This window comes from Lagopus muta, chromosome 5 (genome assembly GCF_023343835.1).
Source record: "Lagopus muta isolate bLagMut1 chromosome 5, bLagMut1 primary, whole genome shotgun sequence".
Taxonomy (NCBI): Eukaryota; Metazoa; Chordata; class Aves; order Galliformes; family Phasianidae; genus Lagopus; species Lagopus muta.
In genome coordinates this window covers 56,217,429-56,244,404 of record NC_064437.1, presented here as the reverse complement: position 1 = coordinate 56,244,404, position 26,976 = coordinate 56,217,429, and the positions used below count along the sequence as shown (strand labels likewise).

At 41.6% G+C, this 26,976-nt stretch overlaps 1 protein-coding gene across 4 annotated transcripts in view; it reads right to left on the bottom strand.

Annotated features, from left to right (window-relative positions):
- ADD3 (adducin 3) overlaps nucleotides 1-26,976 on the bottom strand; it is a 178,744-nt gene that overhangs the window by 39,177 nt on the left and 112,591 nt on the right. For 2 of the 4 annotated variants that reach the window (XM_048946178.1, XM_048946181.1), the window contains exon 2: nucleotides 21,299-21,343. The exons of the other annotated variants lie outside the window; for them this stretch is intronic. The gene's annotated coding sequence lies outside the window, so the exon portion shown is untranslated. The remainder of the gene's footprint in view (nucleotides 1-21,298; nucleotides 21,344-26,976) is intronic. 4 annotated transcript variants of the gene reach the window in all.

Below are 26,976 nucleotides of genomic sequence, written 5' to 3'. Positions count from 1 at the left end.
TCCTCTGTAAAGCAGCAAGTAATGCAGCATGCCCCACCGCCCAAAGGTATGCAAGCAGCTCTCAGAACTAACAGCACATCTCACCCTTCATTCTGTATCAGAAACTACTGATAGTAACAACTCTAAGACAGCTGACACAGTATTATTTTCATCCACGTATGGGACACACACAAGGAAAAGTAATTACCAAGTGCTGCCTCATTTATTATGACAGCACAAATTTTTGTTTCTTTTTCTTTTTTTCCCCAAAGCTACCTTCTTTGGAAATGCAATCAATGCCTTTTGGTTACTTGTTTGCATTAGATATACTCCTAAGAGGTTTTGTACATTTTGCATTAGAATATAAAACACATTAAAAGTGAGAAATAAATTTTTCTCTGCTAATTTTATTTGGAGTTTGATTATATCCACTTTGACTAACCTTTTCTCACTGCTCTATGAACAGATGGAATGAATAACTTTACACCTCTGCGTAACCTCAGCAGAGAATCCTACATCTTTATCTTCTAATCAGACATCAACTTATGTTATGTGTCAGAAAATTATTCTCTACATTTGTACCAAGCTTGGCTTAAAGCAGCCAGCAGGTTCAGAAGGTACGTGATAGGAATGAGTACATGCACAGACACTGCGATCACAGAAGACCTTCTTTTCTTAGAGCAGGAGATGAGCATCATGCAGCTACCTGGACTTCTTGCTGATGCATGACATGAACCCAGACATCAGGGCAGAACCCAGTTTGGGCAAAAAAAGTAAAAAATAAAATAAAAGCAGCAACTCCCGTTATAATTAAGCTTAACAAATGAATGAGGATACTGAGTACAGTTTTGCAAACAGGGACCATCCAGTGGAAATCTGGGGAACCATATCAATGAGCCAACATTCATATTTCCTTTAATAATTAGTAATATTTGTGTCCATGGCAGTAGCATTTCCTGAAATGTGAACAAACATTGCAATAGATGTATTTGGAAATTGATGTTTGTAGTATCAAGACAGCATGAACAATCAAAGCATAATGAACAGCATTGCAGAGGTTCACACTTCAGAGAGGAGACAAGCATTCAAAATTTTTCAACAAGTGCCAGTGAATGATGGCCTCAGACAGTTGGTTCCACCTGAACAACAGAAGCACTGAACAGAATGGGGAAATGTAAGAGCAGAACTGCTTGAAGGTGATTTTTTTCATATCCTGTTCTTCCATTTACAATTGCATCTTTATCACTAACAAAAAGATAATTCAGATTGTGATATTTGAGTGATTCCATGTTTCCAAAAATAAATCATTCATTATTATTCTTGAAGCCTGTTCGACCTCAGTACAACCATGACAAACATTCAGTTAAAAAAAAAAATATCTGAAGAAAATGTGTGCTCAGAGTATCAGTTAAAAAATATAACTGCTGTGAAACATTAAAGGAGAACACAAAAGGGCCTCTACAATAGTATAACCTTTGCCTCTGTGTGCTAGCATCACAGTTTACACAGTTTCCATGGAAACTCTCAGCAAACATATGAATGTTCTGGTTGCATTAGATGCTGAACAGAAAATCCTTTGTGACCATTCCGGAGGGCTATGGCCAGTGCCAACCTCCCAGTGAAATAATGCCCCTCACTATGCCTTGCCCAGCAGGCTCATGACACACTCACTCACATGGTACAGCTGCTGCCACAGCTTGTTTTTCCATCTCTGAAAAAGAGAGATGTGCATCGTAACTTCTAAATGTTTCTTCCTGCATCGAGGGAGCGCTTTGCCCCTGCCAAGCTGATGGCCAACTCCCCAGGACTGGACCTGCCGATGCAATCCAAGAGCTGTAAAACCAGGGCACTGGCTGAGAGACTTGCAGTAGGCTCTGAGTCAGGGCACTGAGGAATACATTTACATAATGAGTAGGCAACTGCCCAAAGTGAACACCACAATTCTTCATTATTAAATATCTTGAGAAAAGCAAATTAAAAACAAACAAACCAAACAACAACATGGAGACAGAACATTCTCAGGATGCCACAGGTATACCAGTCCAGAAGACAAAACCAGTTTCATCACATTCTTCCTCACAGTGGACAGATCAACTGATCTGCACATCACTTGGAGTCACAGAATGGCTGAGGACAGCAGGGACCACTGGGTCAGTGCGATCCAACCCTGGCTTAAGCAGAGCCATTTAAACCCACATCCAGAACCACGTTTAAGCAGATGAACAGTTCGTGTACTTGATGGACTCCTCCTGCAATGGAGGCAGAAAAACTCCATCCAAGAAAGCAGAAGTCTCAACAGAAAGACAGGTCTCTGCTTTTGGCAGTTAAGGGTGCGTGCTTGAGAGAAAGCTGAGGGACCCACAGCACTTGTTTCCATTTCACATAGGAGGAGCTACAGTCAAACATCTAAACGTTGCGTACCTCCTGCACGTCCTCAAAGTGCACACCTCCTCCGCAGTTATAAATACACCAAGGTAAAAGCACATCTACTATAGTGAATTAAAAGTGCACATTCAAGAGGTGCACCTGGCTGGGCAACATCTTGATTCTAGACTGAATTTTGTATTCTTATTTCTCTGAAACTGAGCAAATGGACAGTAGAGCGAGTTTGGCTCTAATTTCTGAGGTATCAGTGGTGTCACTCATCAGATTGCATACAGATGTGCCCAGACTGTGGCAGGACAAGATCTCCAAAGGCTGCATTCAGAAGACAAGCCTGCAGGCAGCGCAGGGAGGTGAAAGCCTCACTGCTTGAAGGTGGGTGAAACGGGGAAGGCCAACACCTTTTAGCCTGTAAACAAGCGCTTTTGTGATCAAGCCCCTTTCATACGCTACCCAAGACCCAATGTCAGAAATCAGTAACAGTTTTGTGGTGAGATCCATGGAATGAAAACCGATTTTGCACCGTGAAGAAAGCCACACTCTTGCATTGCCTCCACCCTCGATTTGCACGTTTATTTTTGTCCGCTTACAACAGGAAGCTCTGGCAGGAAGCTCCCGAAGTTCAGGCGGACACCACCCACCCGCCCCCCACCCGGCTCTACACGCACTGCTACCACTTTCCTCCCGCCCAGCCCGCTCCTCCCTTCAGCAGCACCTGCAGAACAGAGTAAACATTGGGTCAGCCCTAGCTCTGGCCGTTCCCCTGCTTTAATAACCCATTGTTCGCCTGCAGTTGCCTCGGTGAGATAAATCACCAACAGGCAGAGCCTCCAGAGGGGAAGTGCCATCCCACGCATGTCACCGGGTGTAAGCCAGGGGCTGTGCTTCACGAGGGGCAGCCCCACGAGCAGCAGCCCCAGGAGCAGGTCCACTGCACAAACATCTGCCCTGCCCAGCAGCTCGGGCCATTTCTAACAGGTTTATAGCCATAACTGCTCCATATTTACTCCTCAGTGCGGGCTGGATGGGGCTCATGCCATCACCCCGCCTTCTGCTGTGATCTGTGTTAGCACCAGGCTTTGGGTAACAGTGGCTGCAGGTAATGCTGAAGTACAGAAGGTGATCACAGAGAATATTTGACCATTGGAGAAAAAAAACAATGGGCAGAGAAATTAATCCAACCACACAGGAAATGATAGAACTCAAGAAGTCACTCATTTAAGATTTTCCTCATATCCTCATGTCCAATAAAGAAGAGCACTGAACATAGTTAACATCCCACTAATGAGACATCCGATTGCCCAGAACAAAGCGATAATGAACATGAGCTGTGTTTCCACCAAATCTACCAGAAAGATTTTTAAGGGTCTGCTTTCCCACTGACACAAACACATGACTCCCATTAGCCTTAATAAAGGAAGGCTGCATTCAATGAGAGTAATTTCCCAGGACTGCACAAGCAAACTGTGGCAGGACTGAGACACAGGAGAGATTGCTAAGAGAAGTTGTCTGCCACAAAACCATACTGACAGACCAAATTCTTTCATAATTTTCCCATGAATTTCTTCAGCTTTTCTTAAGTGTTTTTCACTTTAGGCCAGGAAAAATATTACGGACTTTTCTTATGCCAAAAGTTTGGAAAAACAAATCAGATAGTGGAATGCTTAGCTCACTTTTAGACTGAACTGAATATAACTTAAAACACGCACTTTTTGTTTACTTTAATGTTAATGCATTGTCCCTGTATACTATTTTTGCCTCCGTGATATGTTAAATCTCACTTCTGTAACAATGCAATTTGTTGACAGGATGGTAGGTTAAAGTTTATCTTTCAGCCTGCTTCCCTTGCACCAGTCAGAGAAATCTAGTTATGTCAATTTATGTCCCTCTCAGTGCTCAGTGAGGCGAGGAAACGGAGCGGAATGCCAGAATGTGGAAACAATGCAAAAAACAAACGCCAGCGCTGAGCATCTGATGCTTCGGCTGTGCTCTGTGTGCCCCCATGAGACTTTGAGATTAGTACTTTGCATCTCAAACCTGTGTTAAGAGCCGTAAGTTATTCAACCTTCTAATAGCAGAAAGTTTGTTGTGGGGTCTTTTTTCTCCAGTTCAAATTTGGGAATTCAAAAATGAGTGCTTTTCTTTTCCTTTCCTCCCCCGACACCAGAAAATTCAATTTGGTAAGCAACATTAAATATTTCAGCACGTGTTTTCCATGAGAAACATATTTGATGTAATCTAAGACATTCAATACAATTATAGTACACATCAATGAAGGCTGCTTCACGCACTCTCCTATAACTTTACATAAGAATAGACTCCTCTACTTAATGCACTGGCTAACACAGGAGAACATATAGTTTGTTACTACTTAAACTCATGAAAAAAATCTATTGGCACATATACTCACAGAATCTGAACTGCTTTGATATAAGAAACCAAGAAAGGGAACTGCAGTGCAACACTTGCTATAGCTGTGTGACTGGTACAATGCTGTATTTTTGAGCCACATATCAAAAATGTGCCTTGCCAATGAAATCAAAATTAGCTGTAAAGAAACGTGTTAAAATTAAAATCTGTAAGGTCAGTACAGCAAACCACAGTACTGTGCCATACTACAACCAGCCCTGTGCAGCTCTGGCACACACTTGAAATCCAGCACCAGTTCTCCAGAGGCTGGTGCTCCGGTCTGCTTGAATGGAAGCAAAATCAGATTTCACACTCCTCAAAAAAATAATAATAATAATAGCATGCAGAACAACTGAGGCAAAGAACAGCTGATTTAAAGACAGGTACCAGCTTCAGTGAAAAATCTTACTCAAAATGAAATCATAACTCACCAGCCATGTTGCTGCTCTAGAAATAAAGATCACTAAAACGTGAAATAGAAGACAATGAAAATACAAGACAATTTTCTGCAGCTTCCATCCCCGACTGTTCTGTCAAATACACAATAGCACAAAGCATCTTTATGACAGGAATAAAAGACTCTTTAAATGCTCCTTTTATTTTTTATTGAATGAACGCACTCTTACACATAGCTCATGGAAGATGGCTTGAGCACTAGCACTGCCAAATCCTGTATTTGACTAGTCAACTATAGCATGCAAGTTACATGCAGAACAATCTGAAACATGTATTAATTGCACATAACGTGGCAAGTCAGGTGTTTGATCAGAAGACTGAAGCTGCAGCGTTCTGAGACATGCAGTCATCGTTAAGGTTAAAAACTGGTCAGTGGGTGTTTCACCACAACTGACAGAACACTTCTCAGCTCACAGTCACTGGCAAAAAAAAACCCCTCAAAGTAAACCAGAAGGGTGTTCAGACCCAAACCCTCAGACTCCTCCCAATAAGTGCTGGGTTTGGTGTGGTTTGCCCTTGTCGCAGAGCCACGACTTGTTGCTAAAGCTGCTGCTCCCTTCAGGAGGCACCGCACACCATACCAAGCCACACCTCCCCATCATTTGAAAAGATACCATCAGATGAGGCACTTCCAGAGAAATCCTCTCCTACTGAGTATTAGAGTTTACTCATAGGCGGAAAAAAACCAAAATTCAGTTGGACTCGCATACATGAACTCCTTCACAGTTTGCACCAACCTGTTATGTAACCCACAGGCAAGTGCAGCCGCAGACTCTCCAGGTCAAGGTGTTCTCTGTATGATAAAATTACATTGCCCATCTACTCTATCTGTTGTTAAAACTCTTTTTTTGACACTTGTAATCTCTCAGGCAGAAAAGCACAAGATTAAAGTGCATCGGGAAGAACAGGGCACGAAGCCAGAGCAGAAACCAATCAAAGGGCCTCCAACCCTTGTTTCAGCAGCCCTTGCACTGGAAGGGAAACTAAAAGCGCTGCATGGTGCCTGAAGTGGACATGGACATGTTATTGGCCGTAAAACACAAGTGCAGCTCTTTAATTTCTTAAATATTTACCACTCAGACATTACACAGTATAAAACTCAGAGCTGTGTTCCTGATGCTTGGACCCTTCTGTCAAAACACATATTGACATAAGACCTCCTGGTGAAAACATTTCAAAATGCTTTCACACTTTTGTTTTGAAGTACAGATCCGTTTTCCCTTCCCTTCCCCCTCCACCCACCCACTCTTCCAAACAAGTAAGTAATCCAACCTTGCACAGGAATTTTAATTGTTTCCATAACTCCTATCACCTGCCAAAAAAGTGCTCAGTATGACAGAGATTGGACAGGGTGCCTCTGCTGCATAATATATATATATTTACAATCTAAGCATGCACATATACACACATGCACATATATACATGAATATGACTTACATAGCAGTTCACTTCGGCATAACTGTAAAGACCAGAAGACTTTGTAAGACCCAGCCTTACTCTCTGAAGTAGCAACCATGGCTTAAGCACCCTTGGGCTCAGATTTACAGCCAAGTTACTACAGCTCAACTTCTTGCCTCCTGCATGAGCCAGGCTTGGTGTGCTGTCTCCTTGCACAGCATTAGCCATAACAGATCCTAATTAGCAGTAGCGTGAGAGGCTAAACTAAGACACACACTGCAATGTTTGTTGCAAGTGAAGTGCAGTTCCACAGATCTCCCAACAGCCTCCGAGAGCTTGGCTGATGTGGGTGCTGTGATTGGATGCCTGGCTCCTTGCAAGAGTTGTGCAACTTCTTACATTTTATTTTTGTTCTTTTAATTTTAAGACCTTGGCCTGTCAACCCTTCCTCACACCACACATCATCTCTTACCACAAATAAGAGCCCTGGTTTCAGTGGGACCTTTGAAATACTCATCTTGTGGCAGGACTAATTGCACAACGCAAGCTTGTAAGGATATTTTCAGCATACCCATACAGCTTCATTTACTTAGTATTTTGGACCAGGTCTAAAGTAAAAAACACCACAACATTTCTCTAGCATTTGTTTTAACAAGTAATTCATTTTTTAATATCACGCTCTTTATAAATTTATGACATGTGATTACTGAACCTCAGTAAAATCCTAAGGACTGCTCTAGTTATTTAGGCAAAAATGCTTTTGTTACTGCAGCTTATACATGTTCCCTTGGGTAAGTTGCAAACCAGAGTAAGTTTGCTGACAGGGGAGGCCTAACGATTTCCATAGAACAAAGATGCATTTAGAACAGTTTAATAAACAAGAGGAAAAATATCTCTGGGATTTACAGCATAGCAGCTACTAAATGATTATCTTCAACAGTAGATACTACATTTTTCCACTTATGTTAAAACTACAACCAACATGCTGCAGCTTCTGACACTTCTGGCGTTCAGAGAAAACTACTTTCTACAGCATCCTTTGATTTGTGATGGGTGGTTTGTTTTTGAATTGTTATTGGCTAAGTGAAGCCTTGAGGCAGATGTGCAGCATTGCTGATAACGTGCGTTTTCCAGCCCTGTGATAAATTTCCCACAGCTGCTGGCCTGCAACCTGACGACTTTCACAAGTTTGACTGTCTCACATTTGGACACAGCAGCGTCAGTCCATTTGATGTATGAGCTCTAGAACTCTAGATGGAAGACAAACATTTTCAGTACTGATTAGTTTCAAATGAAAACTCCTTCTGCTTCATTTCAGACAGCACTACATCTTGTGTTCAAAAAGCCAAATCTTGCTGAAGAGACATTTCAAGCTGGAAGTCCACAGTCAGAAATGATTTTAGAAGGTGCCGTCAGGATTTGGATACTGATGTTATTTCACAAACAAACCCAAATGAGCACACACATTTCAGCACCTTTGCATCACTACCACCAAGGTCTATGTTGTTTTCAAAGTCTACAAAACTAGCTTTTCACAGCTGCAAAGGAAGTGACACAGGAAGAACAATGTGGGCAGCGTGTATCAGCAATAATTCCATCCGCTGCTGCCCAGCTGTGTGCACAGGGAGGAATTGAGCTGCTTCCTCTCCCCAAGCTGTCATTCGGGCATTAGGAATGCATGTGCTATGGCATGGGGCTGGAGGAGGGCACAGACACAGCGGCCAGCCCAATGCGACCTCTCACAGCTTGCTCTCTTCTCAAACAGGACCTACCTATGTATTGCTAAAAAGCACGTAAGATGTCTCTCAGAAATAAAGACCACAGTTCCTTAGTCGAAATGAGGTGTGCTGTTTTGGACTAGAGTGACTAAGGCTGAATTCAGATGCAGTGCAAGCTCCAAGCCTACATATGACTCATACCGCAAAACAGACCCAAGGTGACTGCAGTTGTGGGTTTGAAGTGGTACACAACTCTCAGATGTGCTACACACCAAGGATTTCACAGGGAAAGAATGCAAAAGGTGTTTAGAAAATCCATAGTTTTTCTAGTCAGCCACAGCATGAGGAAGCTACAGCTACTCATGCTGTGAATGAGCTCACATGAACGGCCAGATGTGTGCCACCTACATTACTCAAGTATGGGAGGTGCTCAATGGTGCCTAGAAAAACCTACATCACGTAGGGGCTGAGGACTGACCTTGCAAGTGAATCACCTCGCCTCACACATAACAGTAACAGCTCAAGAGTCACTGGTGACAATTTAATTTTTTTCTTCCCTTCTAAATTTAAATCAGAACCAAAGTTGCCCAGCAACTAAAAGTTCCCAATCTGAAAGAAAAATTCCCGAATCCTGAAGTAATCGAACTCTCATTCATCCTTCACATGATGCATGAGCTACACTGCTACCCAACATCGCCATGTGCAACACCCAAGTACACACATTCACGGGTACACACATTCACAAAGTCCTAGAGGGGGATTCTTTTTTGCTTCAGTTTAGATGTTTACAAACATTTGAATTACTTGTCTAAAGCCTTCCTTCAGGCTGCAGTGAATCATTTTCTAGACTTTGCTGGCTGTACTGACTTAACATAAATTGTAACAGAACTCGCAACTTGACATCCATATTGCTGCCATCCCAAGTTATGCAAGATGAGTGCTGCTCTAACACACCAGCAGGGTACATGCAAGACAGGAAATATGTAGCAAGAAGAGATTGCTTAGTCAAATACCAGAGAAAAGAAGAAAAAAAAAATAAAAGACCACAAATGACGGCTTTTAAAACAAGAACTCATTAAATTCTTGCAACTCACACAGCAGCACAGGCAGGGCATTTTGGCATGTGTTTTTCCATGCTTTTCACTAACTTCAGGGGGTTTCAATCCACTCACAAAGCTCTATTACATACTGATTTTCTGCACTGCGACACAAAGCAATGTAAAATGAGTGCACAGCAGATACCAAGCAAATACTGAGATCTGGCAATGGTGGTGTGAATGTAGATGTACAGCTAAAATATGCTGTGAGAAAATGTCACCAGCACAAACAGGCTTTCAGAACATCAAGTGCAGGAGCTGCTAACGTAACAGGCGCTAAGTGAAAATACATCTGATTCCTTAAAAAAATTGTAAGTCACAAAAGATGCCAACAAGCAGGAAAGAGAGAAAGAAGAAAGGGAAGAGGAGGAGGGGTGGGCAAATATAATAATTAAAGCTTTAGTGTTCTTGTGGTCAAAATATATGTTTATTTGATTAGGAAGCTGTATTTCCATGAGGAGTACTACAGAGCAAATAAGCTTAGGAGGAAATGATGCCTAATGAATTCCATAAAAGATTTTTAAAGCAACTGTAACACTTTCCTTCTTGTTCCACACAAATACTTGAAGCTAGCATACATCCCTAAGACCAAGTTTTCTTGATTTTAGTATTGCTCTCATGAGAGAATAAACGAGCCAAAAAGTTAGCAAATGAATTACACAGCTCACACTGCTAGACCTCAACATGGTATCAAAATCTTTGCATTTCACTGTTAGTATGGCATGTAAATAAGCAAAGTGCTGGTCTATACCAGAAATCCTTTAAAAGTTACAGTGAAAGCAGAGTTAAAGCAACAAACCCACACATCTATCAACCCATTACAAACATCCTGATACGCCATTTGGTAAAAGCTAATTTAAACCCAAGCCCTTACACCACTGCTTAGATATTTTGGGCTGAATTGGTATGATTAATGGCAAGCATAGAACGTTATAAATAACAGTGAAGATGAAAGGATGTCTGAATACTTTTCTGAAACATGGAAGTTTATCAGTGCCCACCTACTAACATATGCTTTCTCCATATGACACAACGTGCGCAGCAAAACAATGGCGCACACTTGATGATTTATGTTTTAAAAAGACAGCATGAACGTATCAGCAGTGCTTTTCCCTATATCCTGAAAGCCAGATTTGGTCAAAGAAAATGCTTCAGTGGGAGGAACGTGATCTCTTCTGTTATTTTTCCCCATTTTACAATTCCTTAGTACAAAACTGGTACATAGCCAAGCAATGGAGGAGTGTTTCTTCCAGTCTAGTTTTACTTCAAAGCCCCCTCTCCATCTGTAGCAATTGGACAGATCAGTACAGTGGGAAAGGTGTTACAACAAAGGTGTGATGACAGAAGGACCCACACGATAGAAAGGCGCTACAAAGGAAGGGAAGAAGATTGCTCACCCATATCAGAAGATTCCAGGTTCACAGGGGAAAGCTCCACCAAGGAGGGATCTCCAGAAAGAGATCCTTCCCCAGTGGCAGTCAACCCTTAAACGAGGTCTAAGAGAAGTGCAGCCAGGCTTCACGCCTTCTAGTCACACAGCTGAATTGCCTTCACCTGTGCTCCCAAGGCTGACCCTGTCCTTTCCCCAGGTGCTCAATCAGTGGTTCCGGCTGTGACTCAACAGTTCCCATATACCATCATTACTGTATCACCATTTTACACAGATCAATGTTGAGAGCTTTTTTCAGCTAATAATTTTTCAAACATTCACAGGTCATCAGCACTTCATCTGCAGTTAATGAAATGCAAATCCTCCCTGCTTAGGTGGTAAATAGCTGCAACCCCCCCCCCCCCCCTTTTTCTCTTTCAGTTCATGAATTTGTACACATATGCTAGACTATCAAAAAAAAAAACAGGAGGCATTTTATTCTTACACAGACTTTTTACGTGGAAAAAAATGTAAATCCATTCAGTCTATAAGCAAGGTTAGACACCTTGGAAAGGCTGCATCTATGGAAGATCCAGTACAAACCTAGAATTAGTCCCAAGAATCCTTCTGGAACCTTTGCACCAAACACAAAGAAGACACCACACCTTCTTTGTTTTGTATCCTCTTACCAAGAAGTGAGCATCAGCAATTAAAAAAAAACAAAACTAAAGATATCCTGCCTGACTCATGCCACTCACATCTGAAGACAGCAGAAAGCTCAGACTTGGCAGATTTCATCGGGCTGTACTGACCATGCCACATCCACCACTTGCTACAAAAGCAAGTTTACCTGCATCTTGTGGTCAGGACTTGACCAAAATTCAACAAACATTCACATCCAAATATAGGTCTGCAGTCACAGACTTAAACCACATACTGGATAGTTAATGCATTCAATATAATACAGTTTATTTTAGTCCACTTTTTCTTATGACCTAATTGTTCACTGGCATCCAAACATTTTACAAGGAGTTACGCTGCGGTACGGCATATTGTCTCTGGTCATCAAGTTCATATATTTCTCACAAAGACACACAATTGCATGACAAATAATTGCTTTTTTTGTATCTTATGATACTGGCAGTTTCAATTCTGTGAGCTGAAGGAGTGGAAGAGACCCAGCAACCTGCATGTCTGCTGTAAGCTTCAAGAGCATCTAACTATTTGACGTACTTGTTCCCTTTTCCCAACACAAGATAAGTGATGTAAGCCCACGTATTTACCAGTTCCATAGTTTTTATTTGTTTGTAATGACACACACCAGCTCGCCTGCATAGACTGCTCTGTGGTACCTTGACTATTTCTGGAATGCTTTTAAGATACTGAAATTGCGTTTGCCTATTTTCATACCTCTGATCCTAATTTTAAGGAACAGATCACAGTTGCTAGAGTAGCATTTTCACATGCGGTTACCAGCATTTCACAATGAAACTCATTCTCAAGATTCACCTGTAAAGTTTCTGCACGAAGACCTCTCAGGAAAGGCAACTTGGATATAAATCATTCAGCTTTCATTTTGCACCTTATCTTCTCTGAGGCTTTCACACTTGGGCCATCTATCAGCTCTCCAGTCTGTCTGGCAGGATTTCTATTTCTGATGCATTCGAAATGATTCAATATGAGTGATTTATCATAGACTCTCACGTCTTTAGTGATTTTTTTTCTCGGAATATATTTAGCCAGACTCATTATATTTTAAAATTTAATTTGCAAGATGCTTTTTTTTCCTGTCTATTTTCTTTGTTTGGATATAACTTCAACTTTTGAAAAATGTTTCCTTGTTTCTAATGGATTCCTTAACTCTGCTATAAAAACCTCCTTGCCTCTTAACAACAACAAAAAAATGAGTAGTAACAATAATAAAAAATGAATATGTTGTGTTTGAGACATGGCATATATTTTATCCAACTTTTCATGTGAGGTCTTTAAAGAGCTGCAAGGTTCAATTTCCTTATAACAAGCTTCCTTACTTTATGCAGCACTTCTTTTCTAAATTCAAAACTCTACCATAGTGAACTTTCTGGATATTTCTGAAAAGACCTTGAATTGCAGTATATTATGGCTACAGATGCAACATGATACCAAATGTTTGAAACTGTACTCTCTACCCAGGTCAGGATAAGCCCGAGCTGCTCCCCATCCTGTGGGTTCTTCTACTGGTTGCACTCTAGAGCACCTCTTTGGTCCAAAATGTTATTCTCTTTGTTCTGAGTGAGTCATAGGTATTGCAATATCTAGGTATTTTTCATTGTACAGAATAAGAAATTTAAGTGATGACTGAAACATATCCCTTCTTTCCTCTCAGACTTTTCTTCATTGTCCAGAACTTACCAACACCATCACCTCTGCCTTGAAGTTGTGAGACCATCAAATTCTAACAGATGTACGACCTCACTGAAAGACACACATCACCACCTTTTTCTTCCCATTGGCATTCTATAAAACTTTAGGTAGAAGCAAGCACATATTTGGTGTACCTGCAGACTTCTCCATTCCCTTTGTCTAACGTATTATTTGTCGTATCCCAGCTGATTTTTGCTAATTTGTGTCTTTACTGTTTGAGGATTATTTATTTGCTCTCAGAAGACAGAACACACCAAACTCAATAGCTGCCTTCCCTTTTCCCTGGAGTTTGAAAATTTGTTTGCAAGCCTTTGTAGCATCAACTGCCTTTTGCTGGCACCCAGTTGGTTTAGCACAAGGTCATCCCTACTTCTCAGATCTTTTCATTGCAAAAGTTTTTCCTCCTACTCCCAACTGAACAAAAGCCTTTTTCTCCCACACTTTCTCAACCGTGCACCAAAGATGTCCCTCTGCCTCAGCAACAGTTCATCATACACAACACTGGGAACATCTCAGATCACTTCACCAAGGTCTCCTATTTTCTGCCAGTACACATTTTGCTTTTGAAATTCTGTCCTACCTGCACTGCTTGTCCCTGAATCCTTACCAGAACTTCAAAAAGAACGCATCTAAGCAGAAGACCTGAGGCCTACGATCATGGCAGCTACAGTACTTTTTCCAAGTACATCTGATAACCAGCTCAGCCGCTGCCGTCTGACCTATCTTTAAATGCAATGTGATTTGCCAGTTACTCTGCTTCTGCCTAAATTATTTGTCCCAATTACATATGTTAGTTGTAACTGCCATGGAAAACAGAAGCACTGGGGCAGAAGTGGCAAAGAGCTGCAGGGAGCCACTTCAGCCACAGGTTGAGTGTTTTTGCAATAAATCCGTCTGCTAGTGGAGACATGCAATTTTCAAAGCTCTAGTTTAGTCCAGAACCTCATTACCCTTGCCACATTGATTGTAAATACTAATTTAAAATCACCATCATTACACGATTCCAGCTGCATTTCTGTAAATTATGATCTCAAGCTCAATGGCTGGGGGTTAAGGGAGATACACTTACCGGTGTGCTTTTGCAATGATCCAAATGTTTAGGGATAAGCAAACTAATTATAAGATGTGAAATTTAGATGTGGTCACTGAAGGATGAAACTACCACTGACAAAAAGGACATATTAAATGTTTTCTTGTGTATTTCTGCTCTGAAGAAACAGTTGCTGTTGTGTTCACTGTAAAGATGACAAGGTAAATTTTACTAGAACTACCAAGATCTTGATGAAATAAATTCATGAAACTACCTTAATGTACAGTCTATAGTTTAAAAGAGCTGAAGGAAGACAGTATTGACTTTAACAGCTTATTGGAAACGACAAGTTAAAGAGATAAAATTTAAAATAACACCGATCAGCTGAAATATGTAAGATTTTCAGCCTTGTTCTTCTCATGAAGCATTTCAGTCTACTAAAAATATTAGCACTGCATTCACCTCTTTGCACTGATAAGTCCGTCCACAAAGTGCCAGCACCATTTAAGTAGCTACAGTGTCCTATTGTACTCATTACGTGAAAATCTCAAAGCTATGGACAACTAATCAGAAAATCTACACTTCTTATCAATTCTTGCCCTTCGGTTTCAATCTGGAAAATTTGTGTGGGCACAAAAGTTCATGCATCAGACATGGAAATGTCTTTAAAAAGCATCAATTAGTTGTAGTGAACCAATGAAAAATACTTTCTGACACTAGGAAAGGCAGGAGGCTGCCACGGGAGCTGCAGCGTTCAGTTCCCTGCCAGCCATCTAAACTAAACTAAATCTGAACTCAAACCCCTGCTCTGAATTAATTCAACCTAAATTTACAGCCTACGTCAAGTATAATGCTTCTCTTCATATCTTTGCAGTTAAAGATGGAGTAAGCTGATAATAAACAGATTTGATGCAGCAATCATCGTTCGCCAAATTGTGTAGTTGTGCTAACATTAATTCAGAAATATGGATAAATTATACTTAAAAATCAATGGGTCTAGTTGCAGTTAACTCCCAGTACCTGTACAGATGGACTTCACACTGAAGTGTTTAACATGGAACCCTGTGATGCTTCTCTATGCTGAGGTGCTGACACCAGGCAATAGCAGCAACTCTTGTCCACTGAATATAACTCCCCATTGCAGACAGAGCATAAAGAAATCAGACTCACTTTACATTGGAGGTATTTTTCCCTCCACTGAGACTCTCATCAGCTTAAAAATAACAGGACACAAATCCCACTTCCCAGCACCTCATGCTGATAGCAAACAGACTACAGCTGTGGCAAAACTCAGCTAGCTGACAGCACTGGCACTTTAGGATCAGAAATCAGAGCTGCAAACCACTTGACTGACACTGTTTTAATGTGACGTACCAAGAAAGACAACTGAACCCAAACTAGTTCAGCGTTTAGCAAAGTTAAACACAGTTTTATCTCTGTGAAGAATTGCTGCTCATTAGCAGAATGACAAAGCCATCATGTTACTACAACTGAACTGTGAGGAAGTAAGCCCAGCTTCAGCAGAGGGGAAACAAAAAGCTGTGTGTTTATGAAACTGACTTTCTAAATATCAACATTTGCTAAGGAGGTCACCATTACAAAATACAGTGCAATGCGTGAAGGGAAAAGAATAATCCTAAAAAGACAGGATGTTGTTGAAATTATTAAATCGGTATCGAGTGGATGGGAGTTTTGAGGCTTATAATTGTTTTGGAAAAAGTTCAACTTTTAAACACTCATTTTTCATTCACTCCACTCAGCTTGTGAATAAAGCCAAACCAGACTGGCTGGAAAAAAACAACCAACAATCTCCACTGCAAGTCACAGTGATGAACTGATACATATCTAGCTACATTTTTTATGCTCAGAAAGACACGGTATTTTTATGTCATCAAGCACAGGCTTGCTCTTGAACTAAGAAATAATTTAAAAAATAAGCAGAGTCTGGTGCAGACAGGGTGACACATTTAAATCTCACTCATAGGGATAATGCTGGCAAAACTGAATGATTTTTGCCTTTTGGAAACAGTATTTAATTCTAAACTAGATCCGTTCTCTTGTAGCTGTAAGCTTACTGATTTAATATGTGACAGTCTGAAATTTTAAATGAGCATTTCCAGCTTCAATTCCAACATCTTAAAGTAATAGCTGAAAATCTGATGAGCATATCACAAGCTAGTGAATAATTACATCACCTCATTTTTCCAGAGCTGGTCTTCGTTAATTCATAATTAATGGAATGAGATAACACAATCTGTACTACTAACTTTTAACAGTCTGTTTGTGTCAACTGAGAAAGCTGAAAACCGACAAATTTTTGTTGTTTGCTGCAATCCAGAGCTCCACTGCTTCCCTCCCACTGCTCGGCTGCATTCCCTCCCCAGAATTCCCTCTGGAAATGACAACAAAGCTCCTCCAACCCCAGTGCAGTCAGAGACTTTCCATTCATTCTGTCCTCTTCCTCCTCCCGCTTAGCATGAAACTGCTTTATCGCACAGCCCAAGGAATTTGCCAGAGAATGCAATATAGAAACTTGCCTGCTGGCAGACAACCGTTTCCACAACAGTGGCATAGGAAAGGGAAGGGGAAAAGAGCAGTGAGTCTTCCAGTGCTCTTCAATACCTTCCAGGCACTTGCGGAAAAACAGGGCAGCACCCAAGATTCAGGATTTAAACTTCATGAAAAAAATGTCTTTGACATTTTTGGCTTTTTTTTTCCTAAATCCATAACGAGAACAGTATCTACAGAAATTCTGCACAAGCCCTGGGGTCGTCTATTAACAGTTTATAAAGTTGCATGAACTTGCTTAAGCCTTGCTTGAGACAATGGACCACAGAAGGAGCAGCAATTCTAGCAGCATCCCAAGATGATGTCTTTCATTTTACTTTGAAAGCCTCCTCATCCTCCACTAAGCTTTCCTCTTACAGTTTTCCATGGTGATGAGAAAAGTGGTGCGAGGGATCAAGTTTAGTCTGGTCCTGCCAGAGCAGCTTTGGTTTTGGCTCTCTTGAGATGGAGCAATCATGGCTTGGTGCTGAAGGCACAAAGAGCCAGGTCCTACTTTTTAATGGCAACCCACGCCAAAAATGTTTCTCACAAACCTAAACCACACAACGCTGTCATATGTGTAATAAAGCAATGGGAGGTACAAACAAAGAAGTGCTTTTTCAGGAGAAAGTTGTTCTACAACAACTGTAGAAACAAACAGGATCTCCTTTTGTCTTTTTTATGTTCTCTTTGATTACTTTAGCTTGCGCAATATATATCTCACATCGCATTTCATTTGTTTATGACTATCTGGGCAGAGCTCCAATGCTTTGATGCAACTGGTCACAGTGCACAGCCGGGTTCAGTGCAGGCACCAGCACAGCTCATGGCTACAGCCAGCCCAGCACGAGCTTCAGAAAGTTTTTTCACCTCAACAGGCAAGCATGCCAACAAATGAGGAACGCTAGTTCCAGAGAGGTACAGAACAATGTAACTGTCTTCATGCTACGTACAGCTCTTCTTTTCCAATCAAAGTGAAAAAGAACGCTGAGTGCAGACAGAGCACGAACAAACACTACTGTCCGTATTTACAAATATTTAGTGAAAAGGTTAATTTGAAGACTGAAAGACTTTCTCGACCTGAAACTTCTCATGCTAGTGAAAAAAAGCTTCAAATTGATCCACAGCAGAGAATGAGGCATCAGATTACACCATTATTTTATGCAGTGTGCATGAGCCGAGCTGCATGTTTAATTTTGTTTTTGTTAGTGGATGCGAGTCCAATTTATTTTCACAAATATTTACTGGGAACAGGCATCTCAGGCAGAAATACATTTGAATCCCATATCCTGCTTTGCTATTCATGTAGTTGTGACTATCGAGTCTTTGATGGTTGAAGAGTGCTACCTGGGCACTTAAAATGGCCAAGATTAGAAAGGTGACTGAAAGAAGAAAGCCATGCACGAGGCTCAGGGCTCCATGGGGACAAGGAAGTCACGTTCAGCAGGATCCAAGGCCTCAGATACTAAAGAACGGTCAGGGCTGGTAACTGATGGAAGGGGAAGGATAAGCTTTTTGTGCTTGCCTGAAATGGCATATATCCAGGAGTAAATACTGATTTCCTATTGCTAGAGCCTGAGAAGGAGTGAATTGAATGGTCATCACAATTGCTGGCCTGGAAGGGTGAAGGTTGGTAGAAAAATAGAGACTCCTACACTCAGTGTAAGAGACAGATGTGTTGAAAGATGTGTTGGGTAGAAAAAAAATAAATTACACAAGTGCTTGCTTAAAATAGCCCCACAAGCACCACCTCATCCCCATGTGGGCTCTGAAGGCCCAGGGCTCCATAGCTCAAAGCAGCCGGGCAAGAGGCACGACCTTCACCTGCAGCGGCATGGTCACCCTGCAATGGAACCTGAACCACACGAGCAGAGTAGCCCACTGACACTCTGAGTAGGACAGAGGCAAAAAGCTTTATCAGTTCAGACACTGGTAAAATATAAAAATACTTTGGTAGCTGCCTCAGACTGCCCTACCGCGACCTTGTCCTCAGTGCTACGTGTAAGGTGTTTAAAACTTCAATTTCTAGCAAAGTTAGTAATGTCCCCTGGACCTTAGAAGCACGCTGCATCCAAGAGGGACATCACCCACTGTTCTCAAAAAGCAAAAGCCCCCACAGCTTCACAAGCACCTCTTGACAGGGGCTGTGCAGGCAGAAGAGAGGCAGACGCAATTGGCCCCACAGCTCAGGATCAGCACAATTTTATCTAAGCAGGCTCAGTGCTTCTGGGTAATGCCTCTCTGCACTTCAGGGCACGGCTGAGCTTTTTTCTCCCTCCCTCTAAATCTATTTAGGCAAGAAATTTGGACACAGCCTTACATTAATCTTCCATCTGACTGTATTTTTGAACCATTTGCTTTAAGCCTGATGCTCAAACAAGGCAGGAAAGAAGAAGAGGCAGCAGTTTAGCCACGTTCTTCCATTTTTACAATGCAATGCAGAGGCCTGATGTGAGTGAGCAAACCCAAGCCCCCAGGTTACATTCTTCTGCATCTACCACCTTGCCTTTCATGCGAGCCCTGTTCATATTAAAGGGATCAGAGGCCGTCCTCAGGCAGCCCCTCTCTTTGAAGACAAACCCTCAGCTTCATTTAATGGAAAAGCCCTCTCAGTGCAGGCCTTTGCCAAACAGCGCAGCAGGTTTAAACAATTACGCAAGACAGTGGATGTGGATTCCAGGCTCTTCTTGCTCGGTCTCCAGCTTTAAAAATAATATTTTTCTTTCTGCGAGGGCACTTCTGAAGTAAATGCTCAAAACAGTGACAGTCCAAAAGGCATTATGGAAAAAAAGTCAAAGCTTACACATTGTACCACACGTCATGAATACAGAATCTCTTCCAACACTGAAAAATTGAAAAAAAAATTTCTTTTCAGCATGTGTGAATCAAAGAAAGACATTAGTGAATCCTGACAGCTTCAGACAGAAGGGAATCAAAGCTCTTGGGATACATTACACAAATGAGCAATGGCAAAGGAGGGAGAAGAATCCTATGGTTTCTTTTAACACAGAGCGATTAGTGGTGTTTTCTTAAACGGCTGGGAAAGTCTGCAGCATGGAGCCAGCCACATGTTACTTATCAATGTTTCAGAGCAGGGCAAGTAAGAAAGGCCATGTCTGGTTCCTTTTCCAATAGGGAAAAATCTCTTTTGAAGTCTTTTTGAGGGACCGATGGGGGAGAAAGTGTCAGGAAAAGGATCTGACAGGTTTTACACAGTCAGGAGCAAGACGATGTCTGGAGTAAAATCTCCTGTCTAAATTGGGCGAGGAGATAGAAACCTCTCCTTCAGCACCAAGATGCCAGATAAAAATGTCTGAGGCTCACTTCTATCTCTTTTCCAGTTGCACACAAATTCCTTCCCTAATGTTCTTCCAGCTCTTGTCTTGCAGGGAGTAAGTACCGTGCCTGCAGCCTGACCAGACAGGAGGACGTACACTGGCACGGTGAGCACCCTAGGCACTGTAGAAGTCATAGCTTTAATGGGGGAAGAGGGCATCTAAACCAAAGCCAAACAGCTTTGGAATCGCTCTGCTCCTTGAAAAGAAAGGCACCGCCGATGGACACACCACTGCTAACTCCATCGCTTCACTCTGGGACAAAATTCCTCTTCTATATTGCCAGTTCTGTGCAAGCAGCTAAGTGGAGAAGTACTGCAACACCTGCTGTGTCAGTGTAATTGCCCTCTGCCAGGCAGGAGTCGGACACCCTGCATTTTTAACAGTGCTGAAGGCTGCTCTGCCCTTCTTTCACCTTCCCACCCTCTGCAGACGCCATTCAAAAGGAAAACATCTATTATTTTTTTCCTCTTCACAAAGCCAAAACAAATCTTCGGTATAAACAGTCTCTAAGAGATGTGTTAAAAGTTTGGGAGACTACTTCTGTATGAACCTTACTCCTGCCTGTATCGGACTTTGGCATTTGCAAGGTGTGTAGAAGAGCTTACGTTCCAACTCAATAGACAGTCAATGGGCATAGATAATTTTGCTATACTCCACCCCCTCCTATTAAAGCAGTTTCTCCTTCATGGATATGACTTTATTTAGGGAGATGGAGTTCAGTGACTAACATCTGCTACAGCTCTGCCTGTCCCTCCTACATCCCCCTTCCCTCTCAAAAAAAAGCAACAGAGTGGCAAACAAAAGAGATAAACATTCTCTAATTCATCAAAATAAATAAAAATAAAAAAAGTTCAAGCTGCAAGCAATGCTTTGGCTTACCTGGGCTAGTGCTTACTCCAGCTGTGAGCACACAGCCATACAGGTGGGCAGCACCAGCACATGCTCCTGTACTCATCCCAGAGCTAATGCACTATTTCTTCCCCACAGAAGTATTTTACACAACCTTAGTGACATCAAAACGTGCAGATAAAAACCACAATTACTTTAATAAGACTGCCTTAAAGTGGCAGTCTGCTAGCTCAGCCAACTCCCAGACCCCCAGTTAAAATCATTACACCGAAAGACCAGCGAGACCACAGCCAAGAATTCAGGTAATAAAGTGCTTTAGGTACCTTGATTTTTTCCACAGCTCTCCTTGCTCTATTAATGTAGTTGACCTGTAAAGCAGAAGAAAGAGATTACTGACTTCTGGAAGGCTTTTTGGTATTACTGGAATATACTATACACTTAAAACGTAAAGCAGAATTCACACAACGTTAGGTTTCTTGAATCCTTTTTGGACTATTTCATTGAATTACTTTGATACTACACAGCGCATTCTTCATGTTAAAAAAAAAAAACACAGCACAGGGAAACCTCAAGGAGCTCCTGGGTAGAAATCCAGCCTTGCACACACCAGGTTGCAAACAGAAACAAAATCCAGCTACCTGCTGAATGCTTGCAATAGGGCATAGCCACCACAGCCCTTCTCCTCGCCTCTCAGAAGCTGAACATCAGAGGAGCACAGCTCCCACTGCACTGCTGAGCTAACTCTGACCAGGGCAGGAGTGAAAAAAAAGGGGAACACAATACCTCTTTGAAGGCTGACAACTACGTAGCCGCTGGTATGACAAGTTCATAAGGCAACAACTGCCCTTCACTGACCCCTTCCCACCACCGAGCAGCTATGGGTTCTCCTCTCACCTTCATCTTTTAACATGAAAGTAAAATGCGTAAATAAAAAAGCAATTGTTCACTTCCATCATCTTTTGTCTTCTCTGTCTCTGAGCACAAATTATCTTCAGTAGAACCCAAGAAAATCCATTTCCATCACCTTCCCTTTTCCCCCATCCACTTCTCTGAGGAAAAGAAATTTCCTGATGGACAGAGGCCAGGCTCCTGGATGCATCCATGCATTAAAAATAAATAAACAAATAAATGTATCATGATTTTTTTTTTTCTTAAGACCTATACATTGCAAAGTAGACATTTTATGCATGGTGAAAACACTGAGATCCATCTACCCATCACGGACTTGTGCTGCTTCTTTCCAAACTGCGACCATTTGTATTCACTTAATGCTACTTCAACCACTATCAGCTCTCTGTTGTTACTCTTGCACGACTTCAGTACACTACCCTCAAGCATTACTGCTTTGGTCTTGTCAGCATATACAAATATTTCAAAATAACTGGGAGCTGTTGAAGAGGGTCCAGAGGAGGGCCATGAAGATGATCAGGAGACTGGAGCTCTTGCCCTATGAGGACAGGCTGAGGAAGCTGGGCTTGTTCAGCCTGGAGAAAAGAAGGCTGCGGGGTGACCTCATTGCAGCTTTTCAATACCTAAAGGGAGCCTACAGAGGGGAGGGGAATCAACTCTTTGAAAGGGTTGATATGTGTAGGATGAGGGGAAATGCTTTTAAGTTGAGGGAGGGGAGATTTAGGTTGGATGTCAGGGGGAAATTCTTTACAGAGAAAGTGGTGAGGTGCTGGAACAGGCTGCACAGAGATGTTGTGGATGCCCCATCCCTGGAAGTGGTCAAGGCCAGACTGGATGGGGCCCTGGGCAGCCTGGTCTAGCATTAAATGTGGAGGTTGGTGGCCCTGCATGTGGCAAGGGGGGTTGGAGATTCATGATCCTTGGGGTTCCTTCCAACCCTGGTCATTCTGTGATGCTTTGATTTAAAAGGTTCAACATTTTAGCACATTGGCTGTCCCATTCTTCATCACTAAATCGGAGTTTCAACTGCAAAGAACTGACTTCCAAAAAACAAACAAATAAATAAATAAATCAACATGCACAAAAAGTAAATAGAATTACACAAAACTAATGTGTAACAATTGTCATAAGATACTCCAAAACAAAAAAGTTCTCCACAAGAGTCAAAATGAAATATTATTGCATGTGTGCTCAGTCTGCTTTCCCCTGAGTTACTGTGCTAAACAAAGTCCTTGCAATTGACTGTTGCAATAAATACAGCACTGCTTTCAACAAATGTGTACTTCAATGTGAAGGATGTTTTATATTCAGCATCAGCAGTACAGGTGCACAGCCACAGCACAATTCCCCTCCCTTCAGACACAAGAGGAACGCAGCCTGGGGCCAGGAGCTCCCTGCAGGGCTGGGGCACATTTGCACACTGGCAGAGCTCACAAAGCAGTGGTGCTGGGGAGGCAGTGGACGACCATTGGCACCAACACGTGTTGAGCTGGAGTGCTCTGCAGCATCAGGAATTTAAACACTGTAAACGTGACTGCTTATTCTCAGTGTGAGTATGGTTTATTTTTCACCTACTTCACGCTGCCTGCGATAAGGGAACGCTATTTCTATGCCAGTCCTTGATCAGTTATTTTAAGCACAGCCAAGACCTGGTTTTGCAGGGCTGGCTGTTACGGTTTCTCAAGGGCTGTGGGTGACCACACTTCAGTATAAAAATTTAATGTTCTCCACAGTGCTGTCAAGCCCAGGGCCCAACAACAAAAAATCCACCCAACAATGATGAAATTACCTCGACATTTTGTGCCATGTCCTAATTCAGCTTAACTGGCCTAAGCCCACTCCTTCTACCGTTCAGGAAGGTAAGATAACCTTTGGTTTCACTGAGCTTAGCACTGCACATAGCCTTCATTCACTATGCTAATATTAATTAAATGCCTCTACAGCCTAAATGAAATTGTGTATCTAATAATGAAGAATAAAGATGTTATCAAGAATGGGAAAAAGTTATGAAAAGGACTAACAGTCACATAGTAAATATTCAGCTCACAGCCACCTTTCAGTGCAGGGAAAATAACAGAAAGAAATTCTTGGATGAATAAACTAGGAAGAGAAATTGACTTTAACTCAAGATGTGGCAGCAGTAAGACAAATACTGAATATGAGCAGCTCTGAAAAATTGGAATACATATGAATTAATGCATATGTCAGAAATTAGGCATATTGCACAAATCCTGACAGAATACAGGAAGAGAAAAAATTAAATGTTAGAAGGCTTCAGCCTACAGGATAAAAGGATTTGTGTCAGAGATACCATTTCACTTCTTGAGAGTTTGGTGAAAGCCACTTGGTTATTTGAGAGTTTTCCCCAGTCACTCAGAAGTATTGTTTTAGAGCTGCATCCAGAAACCATGAGTAATCACTACGATGAGTAGTAAAGGAACTGATGGGATATCCCAAAGAACCACCCTTTGGAACAAAAATATAACCTTCAGCTACTCCTATTATAATGGTTGATCAGCGTACGTTAAGAAAATACACTTCTGTTTTGAATCCAAACCTTGAGTATAAAAAGCAAGGCCCTGGTAAACATTTAAGGGAATTCTGAGTTCTGAACTAGAGAGGGCAATTTTTTTTATTTTTAATTTTTATTTTGTTGTCGTTGTTGTTAAATCACAAACAAACCATCAGAAGATTGTGCAATTCTAGAAGAGCCCTTAAGGAAACAATTGGGAGTTTTTCATAACATGGTATTTCCTTATACCACTGACCACAGGAATGCAAACAGTTCCACCAAGCAGAGATTTTTTCATTGGAAACAAGTGACAATCTAACTGTGTTTCCATCTTTTCCACTCTGAGCTCTCAGCATACAAAACAGATTATATGATAGGATACAGATATGTAATACAAACACCATCAGGGCCACGAGATTTCTTTACTAAAACTCAGCACCTGAGAGCCTTTATAACAATATACTTCTGAAGGGTTAGAGAGAATTACTGACCATGTTTGTCTAATCAATTATTATTTTTACTGCAATTTCTACTCCTTTGTAGGATTTTCCCAAAACACTGTTAGCACCTGTATCAGCCAGAAACACCAAACCTCAAACAAAACTCAGTAAAATCAGTAAAAAGACTAAATCACACAGCTTTCCCTGGCAATGCTATTAAGGAGTACTGCCATGAAAACAGGTTGTTATTCACCTTGAGAAGTGGAGGAAAAAAGCACTACTACTGATCATATATCCCTTGTACCCCATACAACGTCATCCCCTATTAGTCTAATTAATAGATTTCCTCTCCGGTTTCTCAGTTTGCAGTTATTTTGGCCAAGCCTATCAACACTATAAATCGTCCCTGAAGAAAACCACAATAAAAAGCACACAGGAATGGGCAATGGCCCTCCTAGTATTGGAAACCTACTGGCATTTGGATGCTGGCATGATGAGAATAAGCCAGAGGCACCTAAGGGAAAGGCAAGACAGGTCTCATGACAGCTAATTAACAGTCACTCTATCATGGAAAAAGCAATTTACACCCTGTGCTGAGCTTCATGCAGGGAAGAGAGAAAAAGAGAAGAAATAAACATAATGAATGGTAAAACTGTACAGCATCATCAGGATTCAGAAAGGTAGCAGGAATGCAAGGAGGTACATGTCATCAGCACACTGACAAATTTCTGTCATCACAAATTTGCAACTCAATTAATGCAAGATTTTAATCACGGCTATAGCTGAACTTAATTCTTTCCACTGCAGCTGAAGGAAAGCGAGTGGAACAAGTCATAAAAACAGAACAAAACCAAAGCATGCTTCAAAGAGGCTGCATTAATATCAGAAGGAAAAAATACCCAACAAATAAAACAAAACAAACAAAACCCATGAAAGACAAAACTTTACATATTTAGTGCGTCAGACACAAGTCAAGAACTTTGGATGGTAAGAAGACAGACAAATGCCTTAACTACAGAGATGTTAGAAGAATTTCCTTGTGTGGGAGGCTGTTGACAATCTATGGCAGAAGGATTATTACACCAGTAGTCAAGGAAACCACTCTTAGAATTAGAAGATTGGAAATTCTGGAATGCTCCATTTTGGAGTGAACAGAACACGGAAAAAATTGCTCCATGATCCTCAGAAAGGAGGCTGGGATATGGCTGTGGCCTCCCACGCAGCCTAAAGGGCCAGGGAAGACATCTCCACGCAACTGCACCAAATGTGGCCTTCTGCAAGAGTTACAGCTGGGAAAAGGAACCGCTTCTTTTCACTTACGGCGTCACCTTTGGTCTTCAGGGCAGGTACAAAAACACTAAATCCAGTCCTCTACTGAGATTGTAAGAGGTGAATGTACTGCACTCATGGCCAGCAGGCTGCTCCCTCAGCTTCTGCCAGGCATGTCATTGCTCACACGACCCACAGATACTCTACAGGAATGAACATCAAAGATATTACTGAGACTCACTCACTGGCCACCTGAAGTACTAAGTGTGCACTACCCTAAGCTACCAAAAAGGCCCCTGCTCTTGGATAATTCATCTTTTCTAAAGTTACAAACACACGAGTCCTCCCCTCCTTTTTAGATGTTGCTGAAGATCAAAACATAAAGAATACAAAGCAGCAGCTTGGCACAATGACAAACAGTATAGCAAAAAATCTTTTTCCAGTTACTGCCTTAACTAGATAGCAAAATAAAACAAGATGATACGCCAAAGTCTGTGCTGAGATTTAGAAGAGGACTCAAAAGCCATTTTTCATTTAATTACTGTCAGCATCCTAGAGGAAAACAAGCACTAAAAGCTTTTCAATTTAATCTTACAGAAGATGCTATAGAGAGAACTACCCAGCGCTTAGAACGACCCAAACTATGCAAGTTTGTAAGGCAGGGCAGTATTTAGGATACACGGCATATTTCCACAGTTGGATCAGAGCATTATCAATCTATGCCAGAAACGATTTGCTGGTTTTGATTAAAAAGCACAGTTCATTGTTTGGTCTGTTTGGTTTTTTTTATACCGCTGCAGCACTTAAATGCATGTTCAGAAAGACAAGAAACTACAGAGCAGAGCCTATGTAGCAGGGCTGCTCAGGCTGA